Here is a 22,056-nt window from a genome sequence, read left to right on the forward strand (position 1 = left end):
TGTCGGTGGCTCCATGTTTTGGCCTTCGGGGTTAGTTTAACTAGTGGTATGGGGGTTCTTGCATCGCCCTGTACTCTCGATCGGGACCCTTTAATACTAGGCACTTCTGGTGACACACAGTGCGTGTATTTAAAGGCCAGGCATGCATCCTCCGTGGCAAAGAAAATTAAGTTCGGCTGCTACTCGTACTCGGGGAGAGTTGTGGCAGCAAACCCGCGGTGCCAGCTTTTTATTTTGGGTTCCGATTGTCAAAGTTTTACTAGATCTTTCAGAAAAAACTAAAACTAAATGTTGTTTTCATATCTGTGTTCCTCGTGACCAGCGCTTTGAAATAATATCCATTTTGACTATATTTTGACGACTTAAAAAATGTTGAGTTTCAAATGTTGAAACTTTGCAACCGATGAAAATCAATTATTTTGTGTCTATGACTGACAGAAAAATGCTTTCAATCATATCTCAGAAACTTGCTGAAATTTGGCATTTTTCATCGTTGAAATTTAAAGTTTTTAAGGGATTTTGTTTTTTACTGTGCTCTCGTGTGGGATTCCACTACTTCATGAACCATGAAAAGAATTGAGCTGATCACAGGGCTTGGCAGATGAGTGCCCCACACTAGATGGCCCTTCGAATTTCCGCAGCTACTAGCTACTCCCTCTCATGCTATGTAGCTTGAAAATATTCTTATATTTTGGGACGGAGGGACTACTTTTGAAAAAAGAATCTTGCCCCGCCACTCTGCATCATTAGCAAATCCCTTAAATGTACTCACATGTACCAAATTACGAGCCAGAATCCAACATGCGTTGGCATCATTACCTACGAACTCTAGTAAATATTGTTCCAACTATGCTGTGAGTCGGATCTAGTAACTCTCGTCTTGCACGCTGCACCGTCCATTGGCACATCTTTTTAAGAATTTTATGTCGGATCTAATTTTATTTGAACGAATGAAAGATAAGCAAGTAGTAGTAAAATCGACCCAATTTGCACAGTCGAAATGTGGACCAGAAAATTTATTCTTTGTTACGGGATTAGGAAATTTGGACCGGCTAATAATTCTCGGTTATTCCATGTTATGGCCTCTGGGGCCATTTTATTTATGTGGGCTTTTGGATCGCTGCACCTGTACCCTTGGTGGACGCCTGTATTATATCAATTACGACCAAAAACCCTAATGATTCCTCTGATGACTTAAAGAGCATATAGGAAGCAAAATCCCGAACAGTTGGCGTGTTTCCCCTCCTGTTGTCTGTACCATGTCCGCCCAACATAAGATGGTCTTTGGGCCGTGGAGTTGCGGCAACCCCCTCCCCCTCCCCCCGCCCCCCGGTCGGCGGGAGGGACCCCGCTCTTGTTCTTGTTCTTGTTTGGTTTTTAGGCGATGCCCCTTAGTAGGAACAATGTCTCCCATTTCTGAGTCACATCCTGACGGTGCGTCTAGCATGTTTAGAGGGCATATGGGCTAGTTACTCCATCTGATCTCATGGGATTTGATGGATGATGGTTTTCAGTGGATTTCCTTGGATCCAGTTTTTGTTTGTCCTCATTTGTGCGTTTAAATATCCCAACAAGGCGAGGATTTGGTTGTGCACAAGCCACTGAGGCGGTGACCTACGTTTTTACTGTCTCTTTCGTCCCTTGTTACCCACTGATCCTAGATGCACAACTATAAACCCCCTATCCCGAGGTCTATCGGTTTTACCACCGACAACCGCCACAAGGGAGAAATGCCTTTGAATTTAGAGATAAAATCTTATCTATAGAATTAACCCTTTAAATTTACAGATCTCTAGATTTAAAAGACATGGGCCTTAGGTCCGATGCGGCTAGCCCATGTGGGTTGTTGCCCCACCCCTCGGTCTATGTCGGCACTTTCTGTCATTGGGCCCCATGGTGGAACCCCCAGAACCTTCTAGAACATTTTTGGTACTCTACCAAAAATTCCCAAACTTATCTGGAACCCATAAAAAACTTTCTTTACGTAAATCTTTACCTCCGAACCATTCCGGAGCTCCTCGTGATGTCCCGGATCCCATCCGGGACTCCAAACTACCTTCAGACTTACAACTATGAATATCTCAATACTACCCTGCTGTCACCGAACGTTAAGTGTGTGACCCTACGGGTTCGAGAACATGCATACATGACCGAGACACCTCTCCGATCAATAATCAACAAACATCTTTATCGGTTTGAACAACGATGTCGATGATTCAGTTAATCCCGTATACAATTCCCTTTGTCCAGTGATATGTTATTTGTGCAAGATCCGATCGTCGGTATCACCATACCTATTCAATCTCATTACCTGCAAATCCCTTTACTCGTTCCTTAATACAAGATCCTCGCGACTAAACACATTGGTCAGATACTTGCAAGCTATTCACGATGTTGTATTACCAAGAGGACCCAGAGATATCTCTCCATCATATCAAAATACTAGCCTCGATCCATGCAACCCAACAAACACTTATGAGATACCTATAGAGCACCTTTATGATCACCCAGTTATGAAGTGACGTTTGATTACCCACAAAGTACTCTTCCAGTATTAGGGAGTGGCACGATCTCATGGTCTAAGGAACAGATACTTGACGTGAAGAAAGTTGTAGCAAATAAACTAAGTGATACGATCTGATGCTAAGCTTATGGTTGGGTCTGTCATCACATCATAATCCTAATGATGTGATTTCATTATTAAATGACAACTGATATCTATGGTTAGAAAACCTTAACCATGTTTAATTGACGAGCTAGCCTAGTAGAGGCTCACTAGGGACATGGTGTCTATTTATGTATCCACACATGTGTTTAAGTTTCCGGTCAATACAATTCTAGCATGCATAATAAACATTTATCATGAACAAGGAAATACGACAATAACATCTTTATTATTGCCTCTAGGACATATTTCATACAGATTTGTAGGCTAAAATATCAAGGTGGCCTTGGCATTCATGGCATGCAGGTCAAGAATGATGCCTTGCATAGTAAATGGTTGTCCAAAATACTTACTAGGGGTGGCATTTGGCAAACCGTGTTATGCAAGAAGTATCTAATACTATGCCAAAAACTTATTTCTCACGTATATTGTAAAGCTGGTGACTCGCACTTTTCGGATGGTCTAATAAGGGTAAAGAAACATATTTTTCCGATGTGGATCCTTTACAATAAAATATGGGTCAAACATTCATTTCTAGGAGGACAAGTGGCTAGGAAATGCAAGGATCTGAGAACAATATCTAGCTTTGTACTACATCATTCGTGATAATAATGATACTCTCGTGCATGTGCTTAGTTTGTTCCTGCCAGATATTTCGTTCATGCGAGATCTGATTGGCCTCTGTCTTATGTCATGGCAAAATCTTTTATCCTGATTGGATTCAATTAACCTGACACAAGGGCGGGAATGTGTTTCATTGGAATCTCTCTATATATGGGTCCTTCAAGTCCACTCTATGTACCGTGCACTAACGCATTCAGAGGTCTCAGTGGATAATAAAAAAAATAGAAGCCCAAGATTCCACTGAAAGTTCAAATCTTCATGTAGTATCTTCAGAGGGGTTGTGCTAACCAAAGCCAACCTAGCCTGTCGTAATTGGCACAGAAGCAAAAGGTGTAGCTTTTTTACTCACAATGTGAGAATCAAACACCTAATTTTCAAGTGCAAGCTTGCACGCTCTACATGGTGAGTCATCCAAATAGCATCCAATTTATATCCTCTCACATGTGAATATTTTGGCCATTGGTTTGCGGGCATTCCAAATAAGTTCATAGCGCTAATAAGGATGGAAACAAATATCTTATTATGGTCGCTCTAGCTATGTAGAGATGATTTTCACTACTGGAATCAGCAGATTTGCCGTCTGTCGACTCTTTGCCGTCAGCTAGCGGATGGCAAAGAAAGGCTTTGCCATCAGCCACCAGAAAACGGATGGCAAAGAGGCAGCGGACGGCAACGGAAGGCTTTGCCATCAGCATATCTTTGTCGTCCGCTAGCAGACAGCAAAGAAGCTTTGCCGTCTACTAGCTGGCGGCAAAGAGGGTGGGTGGCGGGCTTTACTAGGACGACCTAACAGCCATTTTCTTTGCCGTCTGCTGGTTGACGGCAAAACTTCGTTGCCGTCCGCTAGCAGACGGCAAAGAAAATGGCCGCTAGGTCGTCCGTTTCCCCCTGGCCCCACCCCACTAGGTACGCTCTTTGTCGTCTGCTAACAGACGGCAAAGAACTGTGACCTACAAGCAGAAAAGGGGCCGCACCCGCACCCCCACCCCTCTCTCTCTCGATCTCCTCCTTCACCACCCGCGTCGCCGCTCCGCCCCAGCACCTCGCCTAGCCACCCCATCCTATCGCCCCACCATCCCGCCGCCACGCCGCCCTGTCCCATCGCCCCACCATCCTGCCGCCCCATCGCCACACCGTCCCGCCGCCACGCCGCCCCGGCCCGGCGCCCCGCCCCACCCCTGCCGCCCTGCCACGGCTTGCCGCACCACCCCTCGCCGCGGTGCCCGGCCCGCCCTGGCTCGCCGCCCCACCCCGCACCACCCCCTGGCCCGCCGCCCCGCCTCGGCGCCCGCCGCCTCCTCCACCACCGCCGTGCCAAGGTGGTTTTTTTCTACTGTTTTTTGTGTTTAGGTTTAGGTTATAGTGGTAGGATCAGGTTATTGCCAGATTTAGGTTTAGATAATTAGAAGAAAAAAATTGAAAAAAAGAAGAATAAGTAGAAGAAGAGGAAAAGGGAAAAAGGAAGATGGTGGAGCTAGTGGGTCCCGCTGGTCCCGACGCCCATGCCGAGAACTCCCGGTCCGAGTGCTGACCCGTCGACCGTGCGTGCCATACCTGAGGAAAAAGAGAAAGAAGAAGAAGAAGAAAAAGACAACCCGACCCACACCCCGACACTACATCCATGTCCCACAAGTGACGCCAATGTCCGGCGTCCCAAAGCAACTGTTCTCGGCGTCGATGGCGGTCGAACACCATTGCGAATTAGGAGGTTCATCGGTGTTGATGGTACCCTAAATAGCAAGTATCGTCAGTGCGAGGTACATGTGGCCGTCGGTGTCGAATACTACATCCACGTCCCACAATTGACACAGGGGTCCTGCGTCCAGCAGCAACAGTTCTCGGTGTCGATGGCGGTCGAACACCATTGCGAATTTGTCTGGTAGCCTCAGAGATGACGATTGAAAGCTAAGTGTTGAAACTTGAAACACCCAAACTAACTCAAGTCGGTTTGGTTGTTTGAAATTTCAAAACTTGGCTTTAATCCTCATCGCAGAGGCTGCCAGACAAATTCGCCAAGGTGTTCGACCTTCATCGGCCACCAGAACTATTGTTGCGGGACGCAGGGCGCCGACTTCACTTGTGGGATGTGGATCTAGTGTTCAACGTCGACCGCCTCATGTAACTTGCACCGATGGTAGTTGCTATTTAGTTTGCCCGGGGATGAGCAGGTTAGGGGGTTCATCAGTGTCGATGGTACAGTAAATAGCAAGTATCATCAGTGCGAGGTACATGTGGTCGTCGGTGGCGAATACTTGCTATGTTACTCATCTTTCGATTTAAATGTGCAGTTATTTCGTAGCTGCGAGGGTCTAGTGTTCGACGAGCTCCGCCCAGGCGTTCGTTGGTGAGCACAAATGACATCTCCTCCCCCCCTTCATTTCTTATGTTCCGGTCTTCGTGCCGATGAAACTTGCTAGCTATACGTGTCAATCATCAGTATGCGTAACCACTATGAATCTCCCGTTCGAAAGGGTTACATCTATAAATATGCATGCGTTTGCATATTTATAATCGTGATTCTTTTGAATTGTCCAACATTATCCATGGACAACCCGAGTATGTGTAAATTGGGTTCGTTTTCCCATATGCTCTGCTCTGGATCCGATGTAGAATTTTGTCAGTGCCTCCCTATTGGTCTCCGGGTACACATCCTCTCTGCTTATTGCTGAGACTTGTATCAGAGAACAATGGGGAGGTGCTGCCGAAATTTTGGGTCGGATCTGGAACAGAGCATGGGAAAACGAACCCAATCTACACATACTCGGGTGGGATTAGGACCTATCTTTACCTATTAGCGTGTAGGTTGCATGGACGTAATAAAATTGACAAACTCCATTAACTGATGGATATGGTTTGCTTAATTATGTATATATTTCTTGTCTGTCTAGTAGGAAGTCAATATGAGTGATTGTGCGTGGATTTACACTGGTTACACTAGTCAGAAAGTTTGGACCGAGGAATGGTTAACAAAAACCAAGGGGTTTGTTAGAGCCGCTTTTGCAAATGGCCAGGAATTAAGTTGGTGCCCCTGTGCCCGGTGCGACAACTATAAAAAGAGGGATGAGCTTGAAATGAGTAAAGACCTGCGTTTTATGCTTGATTACACGGTCTGGACATTACATGGTGAGTCTGCCCAACGTGCCAGAGCCGAGGTGGTTCGTCGTCGCACCGACGAGCATGGTACCGGGACCGCAGACATGGTGCAAGACTTTGACGATGCTCGGGACTCAGACGAGGAGATGGAGGAATCTGCAAAGGCCTTCACTGAAATGTTGGAGTCCTCAAAACGTCATCTCCACGAGCACACTGAGCTTTGTCAGCTGGATGTCATCTCACAAATAATGGCTTTGAAGGCTCAATTCAACTTGGGCAGAGAATGCTACGACGTGATGATGACAGTATTTGGATGATTTCTACCCAAAGGCCATGTGCTACCTCCAAACATATACCAGTCAGACAAAATCCTCCGTGCTCTTAAGATGTCCTATGAGAAGATACATGCCTGTGAGAAAGGATGTGTCTTATTTAGGCTTCAGTATGAGGACTTGAACTATTGTCCCATTTGCAATTCTTCCAGGTATGTTGTGATAGACAACGGTATGGGTGAGAAGACGCAGACCAAAATACCCCTTAATGTTCTTCGGTATATGCCAATTGTACCAAGACTTCAACGTCTTTTCATGGTCGAAGAGATGGCCAGACAGATGACATGGCACAAAATGGGCAAAAGAACTGAACTAGATGCAGATGGAAATGTGATGATGGTGCACACATCGGATGGTGAAGTGTGGAAGCGCTTTGATGCATTACATAAGGAAAAACGGCAGATCCAATGCATCCTCGAGTCGCCGTTAGCACAGATGAGTTCAGTGTGTTTGGTCAGATGGTAGCCCCATACAGCTGTTGGCCCGTGTTTGTCCTTCCACTCAATCTCCCCCCCCCCCCCCCGGGGGCAGATTATGCAAAGAAAGAACATTTTCCTGACATTGATAATTCCAGGGCCCAACTATCCGGGGAAGAATATGAATGTGTACATGCAGCCGCTTAAGGACGAATTGCAAGAAGCTTGGGATAATGGGTTCAAGACATATGAAGCCTTTAGCAAAGAGAACTTCATAATGCGTGCTGATGACCCACAAGTGTAGGAGGTAAATCGTAGTCCTTTCGATAAGTAAGAGTGTCGAACCCAACGAGCAGTAGAAGGAAATGATAAGCGGTTTTCTCTGCAAGCACTGAAATTGTAGGTGATAGATAGTTTTGTGATAAGATAAATGGTAACGAGCAACAAGTAAATAAAGTAAATAAAGTGCAGCAAGGTGGCCCAATCCTTTATGTAGCAAAGGATAAGCCTGGACAATTTCTAATAATGAGGAAGGAGCTCCCGAGGACACAAGGGAATTATCGTCAAGCTAGTTTTCACCACGTTCATATGATTCGCGTTCGGTACTTTGATAATTTGATATGTGGGTGGACCGCTAATTGGGTACTGCCCTAACTTGGACAAGCATCCCACTTATGATTAACCCCTATAGCAAGCATCCGCAACTACAAAAGAAGTATTAAGGTAAACCTAACCACAACATTAAACATATGGATCCATATCAGCCCCTAACGAAGCAACGCATAAACTAGGGTTTAAGCTTCTGTCACTCTAGCAACCCATCATCTACTTATTACTTCCCTATGCCTTCCTCTAAGCCCAAATAATGGTGAAGTATCATGTAGTCGACGTTCACATAACACCACTAGAGTAAAAGACAACATACATCTCATCAAAATATCGAACGAATACCAAATTCACATGACTACTAATAGCAAGACTTCACCCATGTCCTCGGGAACAAACGTAACTACTCACAAAGCATATTCATGTTCATAATCAGAGGAGTAATAATACGCATAAAGGATCTGAACATATGATCTTCCACCAAGTATACCAAATAGCATCAACTACAAGGAGTAATCAACACTACTAGCAACCCACAGGTACCAATTTGTGGTTTTGATACAAGATTGGACACAAGAGATGAACTAGGGTTTTGAGAGGAGATGGTGCTGGTGAAGATGTTGATGGAGATTGACCCCCTCCCGATGAGAGGATCGTCGGTGATGACGTTGGTGATGACGTTGGTGATGATTTCCCCCTCCCGGAGGGAAGTGTCCCCGTCAGAACAGCTCCGCCAGATCCCTAGATTGGTTCCGCCAAGGTTCCGCCTCGTGGCGGCGGAGTTTCGTCCCGTAAGCTTGCTCATAATTTTTTCCAGGGTAAAAGTGATGATATAGCAGAAGATGGACGCCGCAGGCCCACCAGGGGGCCCAGGAGATAGGGGGCGCGCCCCCTGTCTCCTGGACAGGGTGTGGGCCCCCTGGCGTATTTCTTTTGCTCAGAAATTCTTATTAATTCCAAAAAGTTGTTTCGTGGAGTTTCAGGACTTTTGGAGCTGTGCAGAATAGGTTTCCAACGTTTGCCCCTTTTCCAGCCAGAATTCCAGCTGCCGGCATTCCCCCTCTTCATGGTAAACCTTGTAAAATAAGAGAGAATAGCCATAAGTATTGAGATATAATGTGTAATAACAGCCCATAATGCAACAAATATTAATATAAACGCATGATGCAAAATGGACGTATCACGTGCCTGGTACATGTACTTGACGCATGACTTGCCAGCGTGTGCGCTATTCGTTGGCTGGTGTGTGCATGGAAGGTTCCCATGCCCCACATGCAAGGGAACTCTTGAGTTTCGTTGGCTGACGACAGGGCACAAGTATAGTTGCTTCGACTTGCATAGACCGTTTCTACATCCTCGCCATAAGTTCAGGAAAGACAAGAAGAACTTTATCGAAGGTAGAGTTGTCAAACACTCTACACCACCTGCGTTGATAGGCTGACAGACCCTAGATCAGTTAAACACTCTCGAGCCAGATCCAGAGGGTCCAGGGTATTTCAAGGGGTATAATAAGGAACACGCCTGGACTCACAAGACATGCTTCTGGGATGTGCCTTACTTCAAAGACCTCCTTTGCCCACACAACATCGACGTGATGCACACTGAAGAGAATATCGCCGAAGCCATTTTTGGTACATTGTTCGGCATAGAGGGGAAATCAAAGGATAATACTTAGGCTAGAGACGATCAAGAGGAGCTATGTGATAGACCGTTACAAAACATGCAAGAACCGAAAGGAAAGCGGAACTGGACGAAGCCAAAGGCATGGTTCAATCTTGGAAGGCCAGCTATGAAGGAAATTATTTCGTGGGTGAAAATGCAGTTGATGTTCCCCGATGGGTATGCAGCAAATCTAAAGAGGGGAGCGAGTCTTGAAAAATTGAAACTATTTGGTCTAAAAAGTCATGATTGGCACATATGGATTGAGCGGATAATGCCGGTGATGTTGCGTGGCTTCATCCCTGAGGATGAATGGCTAGTACTGGCAGAGCTGAGCTATTTCTTCTGTGTTCTTTGTGTGAAAGAACTATCGCCTGGCCTCCTAGAAGAAATGAAACAGTTGGCGCCGGAGTTGATCTGCAAGTTAGAGATGATCTTTCCGCCAAGCTTCTTTAATCCAATGCAACACTTGATTGGGGGGAGGCGGCAAACTTCGTGACAGCACTCTACGAAGCCAAAAATCGTCATTTGCATAATCCGAAGCCTCGGTACAATGTTGACGACCCTAAAAAGGGTCAATCCAACCTCAGCCTATTCAAAGGAAATCTCACACTAGCCAGTGGTTGGAAACCAGTATCGTTGGATGTTGAAGAATGGCGAACCATTTTGATGTATCTCTTTAACAACCTAACAGAAGTGCGGCCGTACATCGAGTAAGATCTCGGTACATTGTTTTGCAACTTCTAATTTCTTTGAACTGCTCTTATTCCTGGATATTTGATGCGGTCGATATGTCGCCATATTCTCGTATGAAGCGGTGATCCAAAAGGATTCCATCGAAGAGTATGAGCTTCTCGCAAAGCAAGGAGGCGAATATCCTAGTTTCATCTCTTTGTTCAAAAAAGGGTAATTTCCATTAGACCCTTTCATTTCTTTGGCTAATTTGCGACTAATGCAACAATCCTTTCGTATTAAACTTGTAGGCTAATTTAGAGATTATGGATGCCGAATTGAGACAAGTAGCTAATGGTTTTGACTATAAGGTCCGTTCATTTAACAATTACGACATCAACGGGTATCGCTTTCGTACCTATGGCAAAGAGCTATCTATGGCCGACTGAAAGTCTACAAATTGTTGTGTCTCTACTATCAGCGAAGGAGGTATCGAGTATTATGGAAGAGTTGAAGCAATTTATGAACTTCAATTCTATGGTGAAAACCCACCAAACGTCGTAGTCTTCAGATGTTATTGGTTCCAGCCCAGGGAGACTAGAAGGACTCATGAACATATAGGGCTAGTCGAAATCAAACAAAGCACCCATTTGGATGTTCCCGATGTCTATATTACGGCTCAACAGGCAACCCAAGTTTTCTATCTATCGTGGGCCTATCAAAGTGATCCAAATCTCAGTGGTTGGGATGTCGTTTATGAAGTGCCGCCACGTGTTAGACCACCTCCCCCAATGAAGAGGATTATGAACCTCACATTAACCAAGACACATATGACGAAGGAGAATTCTTCCAAGAAACACGTCTTGCCAAAAAACATTTCAAGAACCGCTCTACTCCACCCCAGAACATTAAAGTAGACAACGATAGTGAATTTGACTTCACCCCTGAGCAAGAACAAGAAGAGCCGGAAGAAGAAGAACTTACTGCTGCAGATGACATGTCAATGCTTGAACGATTACGTAAAGGTGGCCTTCCACATGATGATGCATTTATTAATGATGATGATGAGCACGTCATTACCGATAGTGATGATGATGATGCATTTATTAATGATGGTGATGAGCATGTCATTACCGATAGTGATTATTAGATATTTAAATTTTTATGTTGTACTTGATTTATATAGTTATTTGTATGATTGTATGATTTATATAGTTGGTATGTATAATTTTCTTACTTTGTATGATTGTTTCTTATACATAGTGCCATGGTCTTGATGTCCGTCCCCATCGGCCCTCGCCCGCTTTATGATTCGGATGTGGTAAATACTCTTTCATAACTATTTGTTACATTTCACATTTATGACAATTATGGCCATGAAGTTGACATAGAGATATTTTAATGTAGGAGGTATGTGAACCGGAATTTGACACCGACCCTCTTGTCGAGAAGTTAAATTTAGTTGAAAAAGAAAATGAGTATTTGAAAGAAAAAATTAAAAGAATTGAAGAAGAGAAGATGACATTGGAGTTGTATGTTGCCGATGTCATCGATGATCACAAGATGAAGATGAATGCAATGCGCTTGAAGATGGATGCAATGCGCCTGAAGCTTAAGAAGATTAGAAAATATGCCATTGATAATGAGGCTTGGTATCATTATGCCGTTGGATCAATTGTTACCTTAGTTGCGATCTTCATCATATTTGTTGTGATGAGGGTAAGTTTTCTCTAATGTTTTGCTTTACAAATGGATACTTAGCTTATTTTCCTCCTAAATGGCATAATTACCTAAGTTAGATTAAAAAAATGAGCTATACTTAGCTTATTCAGTTCATTTATGACATACTTAGCATATTTTGGTCAAAAATGGCATGATAATCTTTGTTACCTCTCTCAAAATGATATAGACTTAGCTTATTTTCCTCGAAAATGACATAATAACCTTACTAAGCTCCAAAATAACATATTTACCTAGCTTAGCTCTAAAATGACCTGCACTTAGCATTTTTACCTAGCTTAGCAATAAAATGGCATTTTTACTTACCTTAGTTAGAATAAGAAGAAGATAAAGAAGAGGAGAGAAGAAAAAGAAAGAGAAGAAAAAAATCTTCTTCTTCTTCTTCTTCTTCTTCTTCTAGCTAGTCTTCTTCTTCTTCTTCTTCTTCTTCTTCTAACTTTCATCTTTCCCAATTTGCAGATTTGCTTTACATGAGGAAGCTTGGATTAATGGAGTGTACTATTTTTCTGGTGCTTTCTTGTTGTTTATGAATACTTGTTTGGATATGTATGTCTATATGGATATGTTGTTGGAAACTTGTTCCTGGTTATGTATATATGGATATGTTGGACTTTGTTGAACTTTGTTGTTGGATTTGATGAAATATGTTGTTGGACATGTTGTTGGATATGTTGCATATGTATGCTTGTATATCTGTATTTGAAACCATGTCTAATTAATTGGATTTAAATGAAAACAGGGGATGTATAGCCTCTTTGCCGTCTGCTAGCAGATACTGGGAACACTGGCTGCCTATTTGGTAATTTTGCCGTCCGCAAGCGGATGGCAAAGTGACCAAATAGGCCTGGCAAACAGGGCCATCTATGCTGTCTGCTGGCAGACGGTATAGCTGGCCACGTGGCAGCTTCCCAGTGCTGCCCTAGCTAAGCACTTTGCCGTCTGTCAGCGGACGGCAAAGAGCGTCGTCAACCCCCTAACGACTCTCACCCCATACCACTGCCATATGTTGTCTTTGCCGTCTGCTGGCCTCGGATGGCGGATGGCACAATCATTTGCTGGAACGTGTTCAGCCAGACAGTTTGTCGTCCGCTGGCTGACGGCAGAGGAGTTTGCCATCCGTGATCTGTGCCTTTGCCGTCCGCCATGGCGGACGGCAAAGAAGCTGATTCCAGTAGTGTTTGTTTCTAATGGAAAAAATCTTCTCCACTATAGGTTATTTTCGATGTTCGCACTCGGACGATATGTGGTCTACACTAACCAAAGGTGATGTGTATGTGGTTGGAACAGGTGGTCATTGAGGTTTTTACCTGACATGGGTGGCAGCATAATCTCTGGATCGCTCCACCACCTCCTTCGGCACATGCATAGAGCTGGCCCTATATGACTATACTGTTGCACATGTGTCAATTTTTAAAAATTTGGTTGACTTTTGGTGTTTGGTTGTGTGCATTTTAGTTATGCAGTGGTCGGGATTTTATCATGCTTTGTATCCATTTTATGCTAAATTTTAAGTTAATAAAAATGCCCTTCGTCGAAAAGCTATAGGGCTTCACTAATTAGCTGGATCTATGGCAAATTAGCTAGATCTATACATGTGCAAGAATGTGTGGGGGAAATAACAAGAGGGGAAAGGAGCAAGAAGAGAGGAGAGAGGGAAGAAGAAGGAGAGTGAGGAGGCTCAGACATGTGTACAGTGAGTTGAGCTCAATTATTGGTAACTATTAGTGACATTCGACCAAGACCACACGACACTAATAATTAAGAAACTCACTAGTGGTCATGAGCCACACTACATGCCAGTACTAAGCGGCACTTAGAAGCACCCTTGCAAAAGTCACTAGTGGCATATGCACCATAAACACACACACCACTACTAATATATGTACCGTGGTGCAGATTATTTACCGGACGCCAAAAGTAAAGTGGGTCCCAAAAGCGTTCCTTGCTCATGTTATTGGTGGCCTGCCGCTTGCAACCCCATGAAACTAGTAAAAGTGTTACTAGTGCTCTGACTCTTAAACCATACACCACTAGTAACATGACCCAGATCCCACTGCTGGGTCCTATATACTAGTGGCGTACAGCCATAAGGGCACGCCGCTTGTAAGAAGGTATCAGTGGCACTTCACTTAGGTTGCACGTCACTAATATTTTGGCAATTTATTGTCCCGCTCTTTTACAGGTGTCCCACTTAAGTATTTAAACCTATAAGGATTTCTGCACTGGTGCTAAACTCACTTATGAGAGCATGCCGGATTTTCTCGTATGAGCTAACAATGAATCAAACATAGTTATATCTTGTATTATTTTCTCATTAATTACTTTCCCACTGGCCTAAAGCAGTTTTTGCAGCATATCATGCAACGCTCATATTTTTCCAACATGTTTCCTTAAGAGGTCTTAATCAAGATGATTTACATTCAAAAACAATCATTGATTATGGATTGTTAAGAATAATTTGATCCTACTTAATCCATGCTTATGAAATAAGAAAATGGTTGCTCAATGAGCAAACGCTGCCGGTTGCTGCCTCCTCACCAACAGACTTTGGTTCTTCACATCCCTTACCGAAGAGGCACCTTTACATTGCATCCCTTGTATACTACTATATATACTGGATCTTCATAAAGAGTTCAACGATTTCTCTATCGTTGAGTTCCTTGCACTCAATGTTCAATAATATTTATTTCCAAATTCACATAATCAGCTGGCAGGATGGTCACCAAAGTACTTTCATCCGTCGAAACAAACACACAAAACAAAACAGTAATATCACCAAAAAGAAACCACACGTTCCCAAATTATGAATAATGTTTCATCCGTGTAACAAGAACTTCGACGGACATTTTCTTAAACACACTTAAATAAAAAAAAACTAAACATAGACTAGATTGTAAAGCATTCCAGAAGAAATTCATATGGCAGTTCTTCGAGGCTTATTGTGTTGGAAGCCTATCCAAATACTCTCTCCTTGGCCTTGTCAGCCTGCAAATAAATATCAGTTGTTTTTTCTTACTATCCTTGGCTACTAGTGCTTAGAGTCTAGATAGACAGGTCACTGGTTATTGAAAGGAAATATTCAAGACAAGGAGAAGTATGCATTAGGGCAACTCCAACTATGTGCATCAAATCGGACACATCGAACGTTCGTGGGCACGTCCGGACGTGTCCACAAAGAGCATATAGGGGGTGGCCATCCAACCCTATGCACCAAATGTCCACACCTTTTCAAAGAAAATAAAATAACACTACACCAAATGACTGCCATGCAACCTCACTTTAAAGCATCGATCATAGCAATTCAAAAGTGTCGGATGAAATTACTTCTTGAGAGCAGCCTTCATCACATACTTTCTCTCCTCGAGTTTGAACTTCTTCATCGACAAATGTTGTTCATCCAGATGTTGTGCCCTTTGAGCCTTGTTGTGCCCTTTGAGCCTCATCCAACAATGAATAAATGTAAAGAACTTTTCCTCCGTCCTTTGGTATAGCGTGGGCAGCGCGTCCGGGCTATACAATAACATGATCATCACGTATAACATTGAGTAATCCGCCATTGTGCTTGCTTCATGTTAAACAAGGAGAGAGTCAAAGAAAGTCTCAATGGCATTTGGTCGAACACTTGCCGGGGGTGGTGCCGCTATGGAGGGCATCGGCAAGGGGGCGGGCGATACATGGGCTGCCGCCGGGTACGGGGTGCAACTGCGGCAAAGTACAATGCGTCTGGTAGAGCAATGGAGGTCTAGCAAGGCCTAGGCGTCGGCCGGAGTGGTACAGCGGCGGCGGCCTTGGTGGGTGTGGATAAAGATTAGGGGGTGGGACGGAGTGGGCGGAAAGGGCTCTAGGAGAGGGGGTTTGGGGGGTCAAGTATGTCATAGTCCGACCGGGTGGGCGTCCGGACTCCCAAACCTCCAATGAGTTTGCTTCTGGTTTGGCTGATGTTGGACGTCCGGATTAGGCCGCGGACATTTGATGCATGGCATTGGATGGAAAAAAGTGTACGGGCAGCACGGTCCCGACCTTGCGGGCAATTTGATGCATGGCATTGGAGTTGCCCTTAGCAATACCAAAGACATGTTCTGATCACGAATCATCAGGCATAAAAACTGAGAAAGAACTTACCATCTTGTTCCAGTTTGTGGTAGCCGTAATAACAGACAGGAGAGTGACCTGTGTGGCTCCACCAGCCAGTATGCCAATCCAAAACCCCTTTGCTCTTAGTTGCATTGCAAAACCAAAGTAGAGTGCAACGGGGATACCAACAAGATAGAAGGCACCCAGGTTAACATAAGCGCCTAGATGCTGCCATCCACAGCCGCGAGACACACCTGAGTGATGCAATGGAAGCATTCAGTCTACTAGTTTAATTTAGTTTATGATGCTATGCCAAAAGAAAGACATGTGGATACCTTGAAGGACTGCCATGAGGCTGTCTGTAATTGCTGAAACGGAAAGTAGGGGTACCATTCTTGTGACATAACGTCTGACCTCTTCCTCGTTGCTGAACGCAATTCCAATAAAGTGGCGCAGTAATAGAAGAGTTGTGCTCACTAAGAATGCTGAGCAGACCACAATAGACAAGGCAACACACACCACCAAGCGGGGACCTTGTGTGTTGCCGGCGCCTAATTCATTTGAGATGCGCACACTGGCACATGGACAACATATATACGTAGCATGTTAAATTCTGTAGAAACAGGTGATACTGACGATATATAGCAACACATGCACTAGCTAGTAGCTACCCACCTGGTAGCTATTCCAATGCCATAAGGAAGGTTGGCCAACAGTATCATTGTAGATACGCTATTCCAAAAGGACATCAGTATGGTAAACTTCATAGAATATGATGGATTCAAGTATAATCTTATTTAGGGTTCTACTAATGCATACCATATAGAAAGCACAGAGGTTTCTAGTGCAGGATTTGATAACATCCCGGAAAGCAGAACAAGCAGCTCGTAAGACCACCACTCCAGACTGTGGTCAAGGAAAGCTAGGTTAATATTCAGAGGTTTCCGGGATGTTTTGATTCGAGAGAATACTTAATTAGAAGCTACACTTAAAGTAATATATGTGCAGAAATGATCCAGTTCCACTAGTAGAAAAAGAGGCTTCCGTCCAGCCCCATTAGTCGCGAAACTGTAGGAACCGCGACTAATGAAGTCTTTAGTCGCGGTTCGGCAGATGAACCGCGACCAAATGCCTGGGCCCAGGGCGCTCGCGGGCTTTAGTCGCGGTTGGCCAGGCCAACCGCGACTAAAGGTGCCCAAAGGCCTTTAGTCGCGGTTGGCCAGGCCAACCGCGACTAAAGCTCCTCCCTTTTAGTCGCGGTTTGTGGCACGAACCGGAACTAATGGGGTTGAGACCTTTAGTCCCGGTTTGTGCCACGAACCGGTACTAAAGGTCCCATTTTCAAACTCTACCGCCCCCCCCCCCCGGATCGCCTTTTCAGTTTTAAAAAAAATAAAAGAAAATAATGGAAATGTTAAAAAAATAAAAGAAAATAAGTTTCTCATGTGATATGTGGTCTAGTTGTTGGGAAAATTTGCAAATGTGAATTTTGACTTTATTTGCAAAATCTCTCTGAAATTTGTAAAAATGGGCATAACTTTTGCATACTAACTCGGATGAAAAAGTTTTTTATATGAAAAATCATCTACTCGAAAAGTTACATCCAAATTTAACCGGGGGGAACCCCGTTAAACATTTTCAAAATCCTCAAAAACCTAATAGAAAAAAGTTACGGGGCTTGTAAGATCTAGAGTGGAAAAAATTGAAAAAAATTCAAACAGTGGGCAAACTATGGTCAAACAATGGTCAAACTAATTATTCTAGAATATTAGTGTTACTAAATAATTATTTTAATTATTTCAATTTTGGTCAAATCTGGTCAAACTGTGGTCAACTGTGGTCAAACAATGCTCAAACTAATTATTCAAGAAATATTAGTGTTACTAAATAATTATTGTTTTTTAAAACAATAGTTTCAAACTCAAACAGTGAAATGTGTCACTTCATGCTCAAGCAAAATTCCTGAAGGTTAATAGGATTGACATCTTATTATTGTCAGGAAAACAACAAGTGCAGACTTGGAGCGTGGGAGAATAGAACCCGGAAGTTAAGCGTGCTTGGGCTGGAGTAGTGAGAGGGATGGGTGACCGGTTGGGAAGTTAGATGATTTGGAATGATGAGAGGTGATAAAAGAATAAATTGAGAAGTGATGAGGGGTGGTGATTAGAGACTAGAGGTTAAAATAATTCAGAAATTTGAAAAAAAAAATTCAATTTTTTTTTTCAAAAACCTGTGGCGGCCTTTAGTCGCGGTTAGCCACAAGAACCGCGACTAAAGGTCCTCCGCCCACGTGGACGGGCCTTTAGTCGCGGTTCTTAAGCAACCGCGACTAAAGGGGGGGGCCTTTAGTCGCGCCCGTCTGGTCGCGGTTGCGCAACCGCGACTAATGGCAGTTGCGAACCGCGACCAAAGGCCATTTTTCTACTAGTGTTCATTTCAAGAGGAGAGGGAAGAATATATCCAGTGGTATTGCGAGCGGGTGGCAAAAAAAACAAAAGGTATCTGATCAGGATCTGCTCACAACAAAGGCGAAGACGAAGACGGACTTTCTATTCTTGAAAGATATCTTCACAACAAAGACGAAGAGAAAAAACTTGATTTGGACAATCAATCCGAGAGGAGCCGCCATTTCAAATTTTCAAATGGTTTGTAAAAGACCATCATCCTTTTCTGACAGTATTCTAACCGATCAATCTAGTGTGGAAGGATGCTATGGCAAGAACAACAGAAAAATAGTACTTCCTCCATCCGAAAATAAGTGTCGCTCAAATAGATGTATCTAGATGTATTTCAGTGCTAGATACATCCGTTTGAGTGCTACTTATTTCCGGACCGAGGGAGTAGGTATGAACGAACATAAGTAGAAAGAGATAAAAAAATAGCAACAATTGTCGGATCTTGTGGGCTGCAAGTGCACAACTATCAAAAAGGTTTTGCCACGTAATTGTTATTATTAATATATTTTTTAGAGGAACGTACTTGTTATTTTCCATGCTGACACCTTTAGAAATGTTGGCTACTTTTTTTTTTAGAACAGAAACGTTGGCTACTGATACACAAACTATATAGATTTGTCACATGAAGATACCATTAGTGTTATGAATGATCACATCATTATAAATATAATCTTAATTATTTGACAAAAGGTGCACGTTGGAAACTATATTAATGTCCATAAGAACAAGTAAAAGTGAATGAAGAGTGCATAAGAGTTTGCTGTATTGGACAATATTTGGCTTGCCAAAATATGAAATACTAGGTAAAATAGCATATGTTGTTTTTGAGGCTAGAGGTTAAAACAACATCTATAGAAACATGGCAAATAACATTTACTTACCAAATCATAAGAGCCGATGGTACAGCCAAACGCATGAAACTGCCAATCCCTCTAAAAGCTTCCCACGATGGTGGAGCGCGTGTTTTCTCACAAGAGGGTGAGAACTTAATGTAAAGGCCAAGAACAGTCACTTCAACCCAATCACAAATGCTAACGGATAAAGCAGCTCCAGCATTACCCATCCCAACTTTGTAAACCATGAACCAGCAAAGAGGAAGAAATACCGCAACTGTAATCAAGGAGCTAAGAACCATTGGAAATATTAGGCTTTGACATTGCAGAAACTTTGAAAAGCATTGAGTAACACCGAGGGCGAATAAACCAGGGATAAGCCATAATGCATATTTGCCAGCCTCATTTGCAATTTGTGGTTCCTGGCCCATGAGAGGAAGTACTTCCGGGATGAAACACCAAACAATGGAGATGGGCACACTCACAACAAGAAGTGCAATGATGGACCTGTAGGTACATAAAGATAATGTATGATATTGTTCTGCTCCATAGGCCTGCCCACAAAGAGTTTCCAATCCGCCTGCTAGTCCAATCTAAAAGGAAAACTGCATCAGTAACAAATTATACATATTGTTGCTGAATAAATGGAAGTTAAACTAGGATAAAGTGCATCGACATTACTGAAAGAAGAGTTTTGCTACACCTACGCATTAATCTTATGGAATTAAATTTACAGGATGAGGTGGCAACATCTGATTGGAGGGGAGGAGACCCATAGTGAAATTCGGGGAAGACGATTTACTTGGAGGTTAGGGGGGAGGGGTGGCAGTCCATACGGGTCGCTCATAAGTTTGGATTTTCGCTGAAAGAATACCAAGAATAACAAACATGGCTTGCGCAAGGTGGGCAACAGTTGTTATGAAGATTTTGTTTCAATCATCACTGCAAAAAATGTGAACATCACCCTGGCCGAATTTTCTCAACACCCAACTCAGTCGGATCAAGTGACTGATTATTTTTTTTTCACGGGAATATAATAGATCGACATTGCCCACCGAAACTAGCTAAATGTACAGCGGGGTGGGGTGAATCAAGCACCACAGGTCCATTGTGAAAAAGATTAATCAAACGACCTAGCTAGCCGCGTGCGGTCGGGCGCTAAACAGAAAGGTTGAGAAATAAAATCATCTTATTTGATTCATTCCCAATAGTCATAAGATGATCTTTTTTTTTCCAAAAAGAGGGGATATCTTGAATGATCCACACAGCCTTTTATTTATCATATCAAAGTACATCATCTGACCATAACAAAGTTCATGAGATGATCATTTTAGGGTGATCCTTTTGCGAACCGATGCTTCTATTAGAGCATCTCCAGCCGTTGTGTTCCCCCGGTGACGTTTTTTCATCCGGCTGGGGCTGCGCCGGTGCAAATTTTGGGCTTGGGGGGGGGGGGATTTTTCCAGCCATCTCCACCCCCAAGCATCTCTGCACCTCGACGAGGAGGACGCATGGCGCGCAGCGCAGAAGAGACGGATGAGCACGGCCACGACGAAGGCGACGAGCAACGGGTTGACCACCGGCCTGCACCGCCTCTCACCGGCAGCCGGCCTCTTCTTGTTCTTGGTCCGGAGCCTCCTCCGCCTCCAGCAAGTCGCGCGCCGTGGCGGTCCTTGGCAGCACGGCCGCCGGCGACGTCCGCGCACGCCTTGGGCGCCTTGTGCAGCTGCATCGCCGACGCGCGGCCGGTGTGCCTTGCGCTGCTACGCGAGCTGGCGGCGGAGCTTGGAGGAGGTGCTGCGGGAGACGGGAGCAACTACGCCCACGCCGCTCCGCCCGGCCGCCGCGCGCTCCACCTCCGTCCGGCCACGCGCGCGCCGAGGCCGCCCCGCCTTGCCCGCACGCCCCGCCTCACTAGCTCCGGCCTGCGCCCTCCCCGGCCTTACCTGCTCGCCCCGCCCCGGCCTCGCCCGTCCCGGCCACGCACGGGCAGGAGCGGGAGGTGGTGGCGGCGGTGGGAGGCCACCCAGACTGTCCGCGAGCTGCAGCTCCCATGGCGCCAGGAGCTCGAACCCCTGCCTCACGCCCTCCTCCTTGTCGTCCTTCGTCGCCTGGAGTCTCCGGGAGCCCGCGCCAAGTTCGCCGTCGCTGGAGGAGCCTGCAGCAGCGGCGCGTCGGAAGAAGAGTCCATGGATCCCCCGACCAAAGCTCTGCCCAAGCAACGTGGGTGTGGTTAATGAAAATGGTAAACGCGGGAGCTACCATCCGTCTAGCTGTCTCCCTTTGCACAATGCATGGAGCTCGAACTATATATAGAGTATTACTCCAGTCGTAGTAGCTATGGAAACTATTTCCTCTGTCCAGATTTATTAGTTTTGTCACAGCATCGGTAGTTGAGGAGCTATTTTGATTTCATATACATCCACTGACCCGTCTTGGCGCTGTTCAGGCATATTCATTTAAGCCCACATTTATCTGTGCACGCAATGGTAACCTTACTTTTCTCCCTATTATATGCCCGATTACATGCATATGAATGGTAGGGACAAAAAAAGAAAATAAAAGAAAATAGAGAAGGTGAAAAGGTGGTCTGGCTTCCCCTGCCTTCCTATACTATTATGTTGGCATGGGTTACATCTTGTGTCTACCCCCACTATATATGAGAGGCCTAGGATGAAAGTGTCCTATTAGGACACGACTCCATATCCTTTCTAAACACAATACAACTCAAAGTCCAACTGTAACCTATCTTGTATATAATATTCGACACAACTCTAACAAACTCCACCTTGGTGAATATTCTTCACCACCTTGGATTCGTCCATGCGTCAAACTTCCATGTACATTGAACTTGAGGTTATCCCATGAGCACCACTGCTACTCCAA

General features: G+C 44.4%; 1 pseudogene; it reads right to left on the bottom strand.

Annotated features, from left to right (window-relative positions):
- Positions 1–14,743: 14,743 nt before the first annotated feature.
- On the bottom strand, positions 14,744–19,946 carry LOC123075576 (protein DETOXIFICATION 12-like; annotated as a pseudogene).
- Positions 19,947–22,056: the final 2,110 nt, after the last annotated feature.

This window comes from Triticum aestivum, chromosome 1B (genome assembly GCF_018294505.1).
Source record: "Triticum aestivum cultivar Chinese Spring chromosome 1B, IWGSC CS RefSeq v2.1, whole genome shotgun sequence".
Classification (NCBI taxonomy): Eukaryota; Viridiplantae; Streptophyta; class Magnoliopsida; order Poales; family Poaceae; genus Triticum; species Triticum aestivum.